The 15,020-nt window shown below is 37.1% G+C and overlaps 1 pseudogene; it reads right to left on the bottom strand.

Annotated features, from left to right (window-relative positions):
- Positions 1 to 295: 295 nt before the first annotated feature.
- Positions 296 to 2,267, bottom strand: LOC127209847 (T-complex protein 1 subunit zeta-like; annotated as a pseudogene).
- Between the last annotated feature and the right edge of the window lie 12,753 nt (positions 2,268 to 15,020).

Here is a 15,020-nt window from a genome sequence, read left to right as displayed (position 1 = left end):
ACACTTAAGTAACAAGGAAGACAACACTCTTAAATTAATATGTTATTTTGTATTACTGTTCATTGAGCTAAAAAAAGACCTGCTTTGAGTGTATTTGTACACTCAGTGGGGGAAAAAACTGATTTTACAGTATTATAATTTGAATAGATGCCATATGTACTGTTCCTTTTCTTCAATCAGGATTTTTCAAATCACTTGATGCTTGGACAAAAATGACCATCCTCCCTCACTCCCCCACCCCCATATCACTCTGTAGTACTACAGATTCAGGTGCACGGCAGACTGCTTCAACCATTCAGAGAGAAATCCTCACTCTCATGAGCTCATCAACCAGGAGGATGCTGGTGATAATTACAGTACAGGAGTACAGCGCTGCTTCTTCACACAGTCCTCATCTCACACACCCATTTCTGGTGCCACCATTGGCTCATCTGTGTTCAGATCCACACCTGCAAGCTGACAGGATTCTGAATGTCCATCTAGAACTTTAATGTTTCCTGAAGGTCAAAAGCAGAATTCTGTACAAAAATCTTGGGAATAAAGAAGAAGGCATCTGCAGACACCTGGACTCCAAGCTAAGTCCTGCCCTTCACACTGGCCTTTTAATCAGAGCTTCTGCTATTGCCGTTTCTGCTGCACTAGCACCAGGGACAACACAGCCATCATCAACAGCATTTTTGACAGGCCTCAAGCCATCTCTTACTGCATTCTTGATTTGAGTCAGTGTGCATTTATTTGGTCCTTTAACCAGTAATGTGACAGATAAGGGATTATTACATTTCTCAATAAGGGCGAACGTCTCTTCTCCCAGTGTATACTCATAGACATATCCTGAGCAGTCAAGATTTGGGTCATCAAAGGGACTCAGAGAGACACCACTACAGGCAAGTGTAAGCCTCTCCACGTTTCTCCTCTTGGCTCTGTGCAGAGCTGTGATACCTTCTTTTCCAAGAAGGAAAAAAAGGAAAAAAAGTTAATTCCCCTTTGATTAATGATGACAAATCCTTTATCAGGATCAGATTTTCTTTTTCAGTTCTATTATGTTTTTAAACTCTATCTTCAATGAATTTTCTTTCAGACTTTACTAGTTTCTCTCTCTCTTTTGCACTTTTGTAAAAAAAAAAAAAGCAGGATTCACTTCTGTTTTCTCATATTCTAAGGACAGTTTACATATGAGGATGTAGGCATTTTCTACTTTTCATATTAGGATGCCGTGCTCCAAGATCCAAAACAAGACCTCTGAGTAAGCTTGAATCAGCTTCAAATTTATGCTTCATCTCCATGATCTCAACCAGGAAGAGGTCAGTGGGCTCATTTTTTTTTCTTAATTTTCAAAATGGAGTCCACAACAGCCTCTGTTAAGACATCTGAAGTTCGGGATGATGTCCTGGCTGTGTTGATGGGTGTTTCTCTGTCCATCTCTCTACTTACTTTGACTTGTTCCAAAATCTGGAGTGCCTTTTTCTCTGCAGCTTCAAAACCTCCTGTTATTAGTCTGGATGAAGACCCTCAGAAATGTACAGGTCCCCTTGTTTCAGTACCTCCCTAATGATTAGGACATTAGACGTAGTACCATCACCAGATATGTCATCCTGGGCTATAATTACTTTTGCTATTAAAGAGGCTGTTGGGTGTAGAATTTGCATTTCATGCAGCAGCACATTGCCATCTTTAGTACGCTTGATGTCTACAGCATTAGTAATGAGCATTTTCATGGTACACTTAGACCCAAGTTGGTCCTCAGAACATCCTCCAGGCCCCATGCCCCGCTGATGTTCACTGCCAGCACTGCCGATCCTGGACCACCTTGGCCTTAGGGTTTAGAGTCTTCACCACAGCCAAGCTGGCCTTGCTCAGGGGGAGGTCAAGAACAATGTGCTCTATGTGGGTCTTCTCAAAAAGTCTTACACCGACCCAGGATATTGTCAGGTCATGTTAATGGTAATTAAGCAATTAATAAAAATGCAATCACTTAGATTATTCACTCTACAAATATTAGAGGATGGTAAAGGGATATAAGACACCAAATCACAATCTGAGAAAAATCAAATGACATTGTTTTTCTCCTATAAAAAGAAAGTACGTATTAGCAGCGTCCACTTGTAAGAAGAAAGTCCTCTTGCAAATAGCTTATTCAAATGCTTTAAACTATCCATTAATAGAAGAGGAATTAGATTTTCAGATATAAACATGTAAAAGCTAGCTTACTTCTCAGTGGATATTGCGAACTTGTTAATCATTTGTTCTTGCTCTTGAGTAAAATGCATCGTAAATATTTATAGTAATGTATTGCAATATGATGGTGTATTATGATACCCTACTGAAATGACATTTTATATAATATTAGTGTTAGTTCACTAGCAGATGCCAACGACCTGCTTTTAGGTTCCCTAGCAACCTGGCACCTCTGCTGCCAGGGCCAGAGGTGGGGGATTAACGACTGGCCAGCCATCCTGTGAGCCCTCTTCTCTCTGTCTCTGTCTCTGTCTTTGTCTCTTTCTCTCTCCCTCCCACCCCCTTTCTTCCCTCCCTCCCTCCTCTCCCCACCTTTCCTCCCTCATGGCTCACTCAGGCCCTAACTTATCAATATTAGAACAATTAGTACAACGATTCTACTATTCCACAGAGGCATGGCATATCAATAGCTATAGAAGCTTTTAGTTTTTAGAGAAACATGAGGAAGGAGAGAAGAGAGAAAGCTGGACAAGATGGTAAAAATGTTAAATATACTGATGTTAAATCATAGCTGAGTTTTTAAAGCATTTTCTAAAAGTTCAGGTATAGTCAATGAAACACACACGCGCACACACACACACACACACACACACACACACACACACACACACACACCAGTACTATGGAGGTAGCAGAAGGAGGATTCTGAATTTGAGGCCAAACTGGCCTACACAGACTGTCAACAACAACAAAAAAATAAAAATCACAAAACGATTCTTTAAAGAAGAGAAAGAAAAAGGGAAATATACCTCCACAAGTCTAAAGCTTAATTTGTTCCTTGATTTTTATGAGTATTAATTAATACACAGCAAAAGTAATTAGTTAAGATAGTAACAGAAACTCAAAGTTGCTGAGCAGGTAGGTAGAAAAAGTAAAAAGAAATGAAGCCAGTTACCTTCTGTGACCAGGCAAATAAAACTGGTCATCATTTTCTATTCATTAATTTTTCTCTTTGTTGAGATATGTCAATTTACTTTATTTTATTGTGAGCCTTCTGGTGAGAAACTAGAAACTTCTTCTGTGGTCCATTACTTTTTATATACATAATGAAATTCAAGCCTGGACAGGAGGGTCGTGATTGTTCATTTACCATCGCTAAGTTATGTTTCCCAAAGATGTCAGAAATAGGATTGCTAAGAGTCTGAAGATGGGAAGGAACAGTTCAAGAGTGTGTGGGAAGTAAACAAGCTCCCTGGAAAAGGAGAAACTTAGTTTTCCTTATATATAAAAATTTTAATATTTAATCACAGAGGAATAAGCATAACTTTTCAAAAAGGAGTTAGTAGGGCTGTTAAAGTAGAACTGTGGGGCCTGGAATGTACACAGTGTATCTTGGAGAATGAAGAGTATGCTATTGACTAAACTGGCTCAGGGGAAATTTTACACATCAATTAAAAGTTTCACTGCTATTGTTAAAATGGGTATAAGCAAAAAGACAAAATGGATACTGTTGAAAACGTGAAGGAACAAGATCTCATGCATTGCTGGTGAGAGCTTAAATTCACACAATTATTGAAAGCTGTATTGAGGTCCTCAATAAAAAATACAACTAGAATATGATCCAGCTCTTATATCATAACCAAAGCAGATGAATTACTTGTCTCACAAAGATATTTTCACTTCCAAATTATTGGAGGACTATTAACAATAGCTAAACTATGAAATCAAGCAAGTTCCCTACATAGGGTGTATTTATAAAGACATGTAGTTTATTCCCATTGTTGATTGTGATTACTCCATAAAAATTTCAGCATCTCTCTCTCTCTCTCTCTCTCTCTCTCTCTCTCTCTCTCTCTCTCTCTCTCTCTCACACACACACACACACACACACATGAGAATTTTATGTTAGATAAGATAAATCAGACACAAATCTATGGGTTCCGGCTCATTTGTTGAAACTGATAAAGTTTTGTAGGATGATGGGGTAATGATCAATGCCACATAGAAAGAGCCAGGGTGAATAAAAAAAATTAGTGGAAGAGAAATTATAGATTCAAGAAAAGCTGTTTTTCAAAATAACTAGAAAACATAAAATAAGAGACTCATAAAAATAATACTCAGAGGAAGGACAGCAAGTAGCCAAGAAGAGACTTGATACCCTATGAGAATATATAGGGGGACATAATCCCCCTCAGGAACAGTCATAGGGGAGGGGAATAATGGGAAAATGGGGGGTGGGGAATGGGAGGATACAAGGGATGGGATAAACATTGAGATGTAACAAGAATAAATTAATAAAAAAAGTAATATTAGAAGAAATAAAATTTTCATATTCGTATCTGATTGTCATTCAATGCATATATGCATCGAATTAGCATAATGTACCCCAGAGATATATAAAAATTTATAATGAAGGATTTTTTAAAAATGTCTTATGGTCTGTGTTTAAAATATGAGAATACAGAACAATAGCCATTCCTTTTATAAGAATTGCTCTTCCCCATGAAAAGAGAGAAAAAAGAGCCATGGAGATTACACACTTTACCACATTAGGTAGAAAAGTAATTTAATCAGCCTACACATGTTCTGTCTCATCAGCCAGTATCTCATCATGTCAGATGGCTCACTTCCAGTTGGACAATGGCCACTGTACTTATTTCAGAAATAAGACAAATGCAATATTTTACATATATCTGTTGTTTGATGAATTTAATAACTTATGCTGCCAAAACCTTAGCTAGAAGAATGTCATAGCAACCACAAGAAAGTGGAGGGAAAGTTGTGAGAAGAGAAGGAAATGACTTCAAAATGCTTGTTGATTTTGATAAAATATTCATGCAACACTCATGGCCCATATAAATCACAAATCTAAATTCGACCTAAAGTGTAATCTAATTAATCCTAAAAACAATAAAGCTCTGGGTATAATATTTTAGAACACTGCTACATCACCTGAGAGGCCCAGTCATTTTAGACACATCCGCCAACTGAATATCAATTAGTTAAAAATTAAATGATCCATTGAATAATGCAACACAGGAATCATATTACCTCACATATTATTATGAATATAAAGAATCTTTTGGCTTATCAAAAATCATAGAGAAACCACTAAGTCCACGTTTCTCAAATCTAAGGTAGAGTAGGAGGAGGGCATCTTTTTAGATCCATCAGGATAATAGTGATAGACTCACTTAACTTTTGAGAAATTCTATAATGATTGGGATAATTAGAGATATTATCCCTCCTGTTGAGACACTTGTATATTGTGTCCCCACTGTTAGTTATTCTCCAAATCCACTTACAGAAACATGACACTTTTCTATTTTGATACTCCATCATTACGCACATACTAATTAGAATTCTGACCTTTGCCGATTGTTTATCTTACATGTCAATTTCCCTGGGTATCACATCCGTTCTTTATGATTTGCATTCATTTATGTGCATATGACTCCACAGTTTTCCTATGAGTTTCCAAATGGACATTTTACCAGAACACACCATAGATATTTTCTTAGTTACTTTTCTATTGCTGTGATAAAACACTATGACCAAGGCAACTTATAGAATGAAGGTTTTATATTCTCCTGATGGTTCCAGAGGGATGAAAGTCTATTACTGTTATGATGAGGAAGCACAGAAGCAGGCATGCATAGCAGATGAGCCAAGAGCTTATATCTGGAACCTTAAACAGGAAGCAGGTAGCATGATTTCAAAATGATATTTCTATCAAAATGTCAAAGTTTACCCACCCACTGCCATCAGTTCTCCTGGAGCTAATGGGCACATCCCCTCCCCAACACAATGGTCATCTTACACTTAGACTGGTGGAAAGCATCAGTCTAGTTGAAAACTTCTGCTCTGCTATGTTATTTTGCTTTCTGTTTGTTGCTGGTTGGTGATTTAGTATAGAAAATTAATATTTGTAATACAGTTTCATTAGTGTTCCAAATTCTACATTTGGATGTTTGTTTTTCCCAAACACATTCACCTTTGTGAATATAACCAAAAGTTTATTTTCAAATGACAATCAATTCTGGAGAACTTACAAATTTTATGTTTAATATCTAAAGAAAATTTTGGTCAGGGACAAAACATGTGAGTCACAGAACATATTCTCTGGGAATTTCGAAATTGATTTTAATATATTGTTTGTGTCTAGAAAACAACTGAAAAAAATTTTAAATTACTTAAGTCAAAGAAACTTTTCAGGGCCTTCACAATGGTATAACTAGTAAAGGAAATTGCTGAGCAGTCAAAATGACATGAGTTCCGAACCACAGAGCCACATGGTACAAGAGAGGCTTTGACCTATACACACAAACATTTAAATCAATCTTAAGAAGGGAAGAATTTGGAACCGCTAAGTCAATAATATTTGTGGATGAACGTGTGATCTGGGTATAGTTTACCATGACTTCCTTTTCCATTTACTGAGTACAAACTACCTTAATATCTGCTAAAGTTATTTGGACTAGATTTATACTAAGATAACATGATCAAAACAAGATGGCTTCCAAATCCATGTAGTAAGGCAATAAATGAAACCAAATTTAAAATCCACTATCAAGTGCAATTTAACCATTGTGGTTTTGACACCAGAAGTTACAATATAATGAAAATATATGTGTGGCATTTTATTAAAGGGTCCAAGTGTATTTTTTTATATATTAAAATAAAATGTTCTGAATAAAGGTCTTCGTTAAATTATTTAATCTGTCATCAGGTAAGATTGGTTAAAGTGAACTGGAAGTCCATAGAAATTCTTACTAATAAGATGTGTCACAATGCTAAACACTCATGAGGGGAGACTCGCATATCAGGACATTTATTGAAATGCCTGATGTAGACTCTTTCTTTCTTTCTTTCTTTCTTTCTTTCTTTCTTTCTTTCTTTCTTTCTCTCTTTCTTTCTTAAAATAAAAGACAATACTCACTAATATAAACATCTTGTTTTTCTTTAATAAACAAAATTCTCCATCATGAGTAGAAAATTTTAAAAATATTTTATTTTATGTGTATGTGTGTCAGTGAGAGGATGACAGAGTGTGTCATGTCCCACAGAGCTGGAGTTAACAGGAATTTGTCAGCGTCTCATTTGGGATTGAGTTCGGGTCCTCTAGAAAAGCCAGCAAGAGGTGGTAACACCTGAACCATTTCTCCAGTCCCCAAAACAAGTATCTTAAAGTACAACCCAAAATCTGGAAAGATTATAAATTAGAAATGTTATAAAATAGAAAATTGTTATTTTATGAATTAAATGTCTAGTTTTACTGAAGAAGTCATAGCTTAGCTTTTAAATTTTTGATATTTTCATCATATTGAAATAATATAAATATGAATTTTTTTGTATTTTTTGGCAAAGTACATAGTCATGAGAAAATAAAGATGAATGAGGTTCACTGACAATTTTAGATTTAAGCAAGCTTGAAAAAATCCACCCAGATTCCAACTTCATTTTCAATAAAATAATAATAATAATAATAATAATAATAATAATAATAATACAATCAGGTTTCTTATTCATGTTTACTACTTATCATAGTCTAGGGTTTTTCTAAGAGGGATAAATAAAGGCTGAGCATTTTGTTTCTTTTTAAAGCTAAACAAAATGTGAAACCCAGGAACATCTCTCCATGTGATGTTGGATGTAGATGATAATACATATTTCTGCTTCCATCCCAGTTCTAGTCTCAGAACTCCCCTAAAGAAGAAACTCCCAGAAAATAGACTATTGGATTTTTCAATTAGTATGCAATTATTCAAAATAGTAATTTGCATAAAACTGTCATCTTAACAGTGCAAAATCTTCTACTGTAGCACTACTAGTATCTTTTTACTTACTGAGTCCTTATTATATCTTCCAGTAGAATTTTATACTTTTTTCCTAATAAAATCTAAAAAGTACAATTATTCCTCAATTCTACATGCTTTATTACTGATTTGGATGAAATCCACTACATACATCTACAGGAAATGAGAGAGTTACGGAGAACTGTGGCCCTATGCTAATCGGCCCTGCTTCCAAGCTCAGGGCTAGCCTTCTCCAATTTGGCAGATGATTGTAGATAACAGGAACCTCCTGCATTAGACAAAGGTCAGGTTGATACTCAGAGCGATTGCAAGGTGGCCATTCACTGTCAGTGTCCACCATGTCTGATATGAAGGACTGCTGATGGGTCAGCATTAAGCATGCCTGCCTCAGGACAAAAACAGGCAATATGGAGATACCAATTATTCAAGCACCCATCTTTGTTGCTTTCAGGGGGAGTCCATCACTGAAGACTGCAAAGACACTTGTCCTTTTCTCTGTGACCCAGCCTTACCTTACCTTGCAAGGCTCTCTGCTCATACATATATCCCTCAAGAGGTGTTCTATATCTTACTGTAGTCAGTATCTTGAAAGATATTCAGAAATGTGAGGTCAAGCAAAACATCCCAAGGACAACCACATAACCAAGATACATTGCAACTCCTTGTTTGTATTTTGTATGAGTGAAGCTATATTGTTTACCCTGCATATAAACAGACTGTTTTTTTAATGCGTACATGGATTTTCTTTCTTTGTTCACTGCTTAACCTGTAATGCCCACTGTGTTGTGAGATGTAGAGGACACACTCAATGTCTACTGAATAAAGATGTGAATTTAAGTCTGCAAAGTCTGAGTGACTGCAGCTCTCAGACATTGTAGTGGGAACTGTTTGACCAGTGGACATCATGGCTTACAGAAAAGAAATGCCTTAGAGATGCAGAGACTCATGAGTTTACCATTTAGTGCTGTCTGAAAAATACACATCTATAATATAACAATAACTTTTATAGTATCTTAATTCCTTTTTAAAATAATTTTTATTTATTTTTTATTTTAAGTGCATTGGTATGTAGGTGTCAGATGCCTTGGAAATGGAGTTATAGACAGTTGTGAGCTGCCATGTGGGTGCTTGGAATTGAACCCAGGTCCTTTGGAAGAGCAGACATCTCTCCAGCTCCCAGTATCTTAATTCTTAATATAAACTACTAAATGTCTAAAAATAATGCTTTGCACTTTCTTTTTCATAAAAAGATAAAATTTACCATTCATTCATAATGGTTCTAGTTTTGCTTTATTATTTAAATTTTTATATTGAGTTACAGATTCTAGGAAATGTTACCTGAGAAATTTATAAATATTTTTGCTTTAGGTTCAAAACAATGTTTATTTTATAAGAGTGAAATTTAGAAGACTTTGTTTCATGTTCAAATATTGTTTGGTTGCCTAACAAAAAATCTGAACAAATCTTAATATTTTTCATTAAGATAATACTAGAGAGATATTTATAATCTTAATTTACTTATATTATAAATTATACTTTGCTCTCTTTCTTATTCTTTTCTGATTTGTTTCTTCTCTCTTTTTTCCTTCTCTTTTATAGTGTTGTTTAAGCTGATGTTTCTACTTTTAGTGGATGAGCATCTCTAAATTTGTGTGCAGAAAATAATGATCATTACCTTTCAGGAAGATTAAAGAGTTCAAAGTTACACATTATCACAGAAGATTTCTCAGCATGTCACTGCTTGATGAGAGAAAAGTCAGTGTATTAATGAGATATAAAATGGAAAAGCTCTGGATTCTTTGTAAATAACCAAAGACACTTTACAATGTTTAACATTGTTTTTTCTTAAAAAAAAAACCAACAAATTATTTATTTATTAATTTTATCCTGATTGCAGTTCCCCCTCATCTTCTCCCATTCCTTCCCCTATAACCTCCCTCCTTTTCCTCAGAGAAGGGGGAGGTTGCCCATGGATAACAACCACTCTGGCATGCTAAGTCAATGCAGAACTCAGTGCATCTTCTCCCACTGACGCCAGACAAGTTAACCTAGTTAGGGAGACAAGATCCAGTGGGAGGCATCAGAGTCAGAGAAGGCCCCTGCTTAACTTGCTAGGGGATCCACATCAAGACCAAGCTGTGTATCTGCTACTTATGTGCAGGGGGCTTTGGAACAGTTCATGCATGCTCTTTGTTTTAAATATGAAAAATAAGATATGAAATATGAAATGTAAAATGTGTGACACACAACAGATATGATATGAAAAAGTTTATAATATGAGCATTGGGAGAGAAGGAATGGGGTGTGCCAGAGAGGGCGAGAGGAGGGAGAAGAGAGAGAGGAGGGAGGAGGAGAGAGAGAGAGGGGAGGAGAGGAGAGGGGGGAGAGGATGAGGAGGGACGAGAGAGAGAGAGAGAGAGAGAGAGAGAGAGAGAGAGAGAGAGAGAGAGAGAGAGAGAGAAACAGACAGAAAGACAGACAGAGACAGAGGCACAGAGGAATAGAGACAGGTAAGAGAGGAAGAGAGAAACAAGAGAGCAAGAGAGACAAGGTGGATTTGTCCTTTTACATACTCCTGGGCAAGGACATGCCTACTGGCAGGTTGGTAATGACGTCATAGGTTGCTAGGTGGACTGTGGCAGAATGCTAGCACGTTGGTTGGTGGTTCAGTCTCTGTGAGACCCTATGTGCCCAGGTTACTTGACTCTGTGGGTCTTCTTGTGGTATCCTTGACCCCTCTATCTCTCTCATTGTTCCCCCAAATCTCATAAGGATCCCCAAGCTGTGTCTACTGTTTGGCTGTGGGTCTTTGCATCTGTTTCCATCAGCTGCTAGGTGAAGCCTCTTGGAGAAGTTATGCTAGGCTCCTTGCTTCATCTCTATTTTGTAATAAGACTGATTAAAACTCCTGAAGGTAATCCATATTAACTGGTATTACCTGCTATACTCAACATCTTTAGGGTACTCCAAAACCCATGTACTAAAGGCTTGATTGCTAGTCCATATTCCTCTTGGATGTTGGAGAAACAATAGCTAGAGCCTTATCAAATAAATTCTTGTCACTGGGCATGGCTTTCAGGGAATGTTGAGACCCCACTCTGGTGTTTTCAGAATAGCATAGCTGAACAGCTCTTCATACATTGCTACATGATAGTCTGTGTTGCCACACCTAACCCCACAGAGACACTGCCTAACTCTGGGCTGAACGTTTTCATACTATAAGCCAAATCAAACATTTTCCCTTTTAAGGTTGCTTATCTCAGGCAGCCTATCACCTGACAGAAAGCTAACCAACACACGCTGCTCTTTTGTGGGGTGAATTTGAGGATTTTCTTTTAATATCCACTTTTGTCCAGAAGATTTATGAAGTGGCTCTGTACGCCAGACAAAACAGAAACATCTAAAACAAAAAACAAAACAAAACAAAACAAACAAACAAAAAAGACAGAAATCCTTGTAGCGTTGCAACATTATAGTCACACCTCAGAGTTAATTTTCTGCTTTTGAACTCAGATGAATAAATCTTACATCCGATTTTACAAAATGTGTAATGAATAATAAATGACAGGTAACTCTATATATCAAGTAGCAAGCAGGCCTTCACACAATACCTTCAATTTTCTGAAAATTAACATTATTTCTTTAATCTTTTTATGTTAACTTTGTAAGAGAAGAAATGCCATGTTTCAAAAGAAAGATGCTGTGAAACGTTTTCGAGTTTATTGATTTCTAAATAAAGACGTAAAATATCTCATTATGTTTTCTCAATTTAAAACTAGGCAAGGATACGTGAGTTCCTGTTCGTCATTGTGGAAACCAGTAATAAGAACTCAAAACTCAGCCACACTCCCAAGACAACATATTAGAAGACCATGGATAGTGCTGGGGAAAAGAGATCAACCTAAACAAAAGCAAGCACTTTAATCATTTTTCTGGTAGTCTAGGCAGAAATCCTGGGAGCAATGTTTATTGTTTCAATTTCTAAGTGCTAAAACACTCTACTTCCCTAAAAATCTTTGCAGAACTCAAAGAGAAAGCACCCAAACTGAATAAAAAATTCAAAGTAGATACAAACACTTCAAAATTAACACCAAACAGCTAAATATAAACAAACAAACAAACACTGATATTCATATTCTCAGGATTCATCCATTATTTTCTTCCCTTTGGTTGTTTTGCCAAGATGCTGACTGCTCCCACTGCCTGCAGTGTCTGCCTTTGATCCTAGTTTGTGATGCTCGCTTCTATAATGAGCTGTTGGTTGTGTGGAGAGTGTCTACAAGGACCTACCTGGCTACTTTCTTCTGACAATGATGCCTTGAGTGTTGATGATGTCTCAACCAGCTGGAATAATTTCATGTAATCTCAACTGAATAGAGGCAGATTTTGTCTAAATTCAGTTCTTTAATGATGTGTTTTAACTTGAAGAATTATACCTTGGAAAAAGGGGGAACTAAATAGATGGAAAAGCTAGGTGTGTAATTCACTCCAGGCTTCCTGTAACTTTCTACTTGTTACTGAGAGTAAGCTTATAGCTTGTGGTTGGGAATATCAATTTGGAAGGTAATGATTTTATCATGAATATTTGCCAAGAATTTTTTTGTGTGAAAATATACAACAAGCTCTTGAAATAATACATCAAGTTTCTAGTACTTAGATATGTAAACAAAAAACCTGTGAGACTAATTGTTTGCAAGAGTTTTATTTTTTTATAGTTGCATATTCTCCATGAAGAAGTCCCTAATTGAGTCGTTGTCCTGTAATTAACAGCTTTTGTCCAGAAGATTTATGAATTGGCTCTGTACACCAGACAAAACAGAAACATCTAAAACAAGTTAGTACTTGAGCCAGATGTCTCAGCCAGCAACACTTATTGAACAACATTGGGCCATGAAACCTGGAGAAGTATAAAGATTGTTTCAAATTTATTCAAGATAAATGTAATATGCAATTAACAATAAATAATAATAGAAAACAATGATGTATCATTTACTTGGTCATTGAAAATATCATATGAGTAAATTTCAAAATCAAAAGGATTTCTATTTTTGTTGTTGTTTTTATTATGTATGGAACTGTGTAGAGCATGAAACTAGTATGGAACTCTTACTATCTGTTCTCTCTCTGTCTCTCTGTCTCTGTCCCTCTGTCCCTCTGTCTCTCTGTCTCTGTCTCTGTCTCTCTGTCTCTGTCTGTCTGTCTATCTGTCTGTCTGTCTGTCTCTGTCTCTGTCTCTGTCTCTGTCTCTCTCTCTCTCTCTCTCTCTCTCTCTCTCTCACACACACACACACACACACACACACACACACACACATCTGGCTATTCTTTCCCCCTTTTCCCTTTCCTCCAAACCTGTTTAGTTAGTTTTTGATTAAATTAAGATTTATTTTTACTTTATGTGTATGAGTATGTGAACACACACACACACACACACACACACACACACACACACACACACACACGAAGAGAGCGTTGAACCCCCTGGAACTAGAGTTAAAGACAGTTAAAAACTGCCATGTGTGTGCTCAGTCTTCTCTAAGGGCAATGATATTTTAGCCATGTAGACATCTCTGAGAGTTGCTTTCAATTTCATATTATAGATAGCTTAGGTGAAGCTGCGCTGACTCATGATTAATATAATCCACAGTATACCTGCATTTTCCAGGGACTTAGGGGTCATGGCAGAAGACTGGAGCCAGAGATAGTTGTTTTCTGATCATGGCAGAACAGGTGCTGTGCATATGAATTTACAGTGGTTGTGACAGAATGCACAAGACCTATAGGTAAGCGAAGTGTTTGAATCTTCGGGAAATTAGGAGGATGTATATGATCAAACACATTGTATGGAATTGTAAAAGAACTAATACAAATGAGGAAATAAACAATCTGAGTTTGCAACACCTCCATTAAGGCCTCTTTGGGCAACGTCCAAAGGCATCTTTCTTTCTGTTTTCTAACCTCAGCAATGAACTCCTACTCATTTGAGTAGCTTGGAAAATTGTGCTTCACATGGTTGGTGCCACACTTCACACAATGCGTGCTCTCAAAGTGAATACCATGTGGAGTAGCTTGTTAGCTAAAGAGAACGTTTCATTATTTTTAATTTGTTGAGGAGACAGTTTTTTATCACTTCATTTGATCATCACTGATCCTTTCTGCAGCATCTTTTTAAAAAGTAATTATTTACTTTCCTTTGTTCTCATTCCAATCAATGCCCCCTCCCTCCTCTCCTCCCAGTCTCTCTCTCTCTTTCTCTCTCTCTCCCTCTCTCCCCCTCCTCCTCCTCTATTTCTTAGAAAAGGAGTGCCCCTCTCTCCTAAGCTCATCAAGTCTCATCAGGACTGAGTATGCCCTCTTCCCCTGTGGCCTGGCAAGGCAGCCCCACCTGGGGGCAAAGTGATCAAAAAAGCAGGCAATAGAATCCATGTCAGAGACAGGCCTTGTTCCCACATGAAGCCTGAGCTGCCAATCTGCTATCTGCTACATCTCTGTAGGGGGCTTAGATCCAAATCACTCATGGTCCTTGATTGGTGCTTCAGTCTCCAGAAGGTGCAAATTCTTCTCGGCCATGTTCAGTTGGTTCTGTTGGTCTTCTTCCAGAACTCCTGTCTCCTCCAGGTCCTTCCACTTATCCCTTTACTTTTCACAAGTCTCCCTATGCCACTGGCAGAGGATTTACAGTCTGTTGCCATAAGTGAACTTTGTTCCTGCCCTATATGCGAACATTGTTCAGCACAAGGAACTATTGCTACTGAATTTATTTAAGGGCTGAAGCTTTTTATTGTTGTTGATGAGGAGAAGAATTCTTTGCAAAAGTGTCTTGGCGCACTTGTCATTTTCATAGACAGCATTCGGACCACACTTCAATGCTGTAGCCGCATCTGCTTCTGATGTATGTTTTTAAAAAACTATGATGGTATTAAAATATGGAAATTAAACCTCTCTCCCACAAAGCAGCCTCTTTATCTATGTGAAATTTTCTGTACATCCTATGTGCAGAGCAGAGAAACGCCCTGCATGCAGTATCTT

The sequence above is a fragment of the Acomys russatus genome, chromosome 27 (genome assembly GCF_903995435.1).
Source record: "Acomys russatus chromosome 27, mAcoRus1.1, whole genome shotgun sequence".
NCBI classification, from domain to species: Eukaryota; Metazoa; Chordata; class Mammalia; order Rodentia; family Muridae; genus Acomys; species Acomys russatus.
The sequence above is the reverse complement of the archived record's forward strand: the minus strand, read 5'-3'. Positions and strand labels throughout refer to the sequence as shown.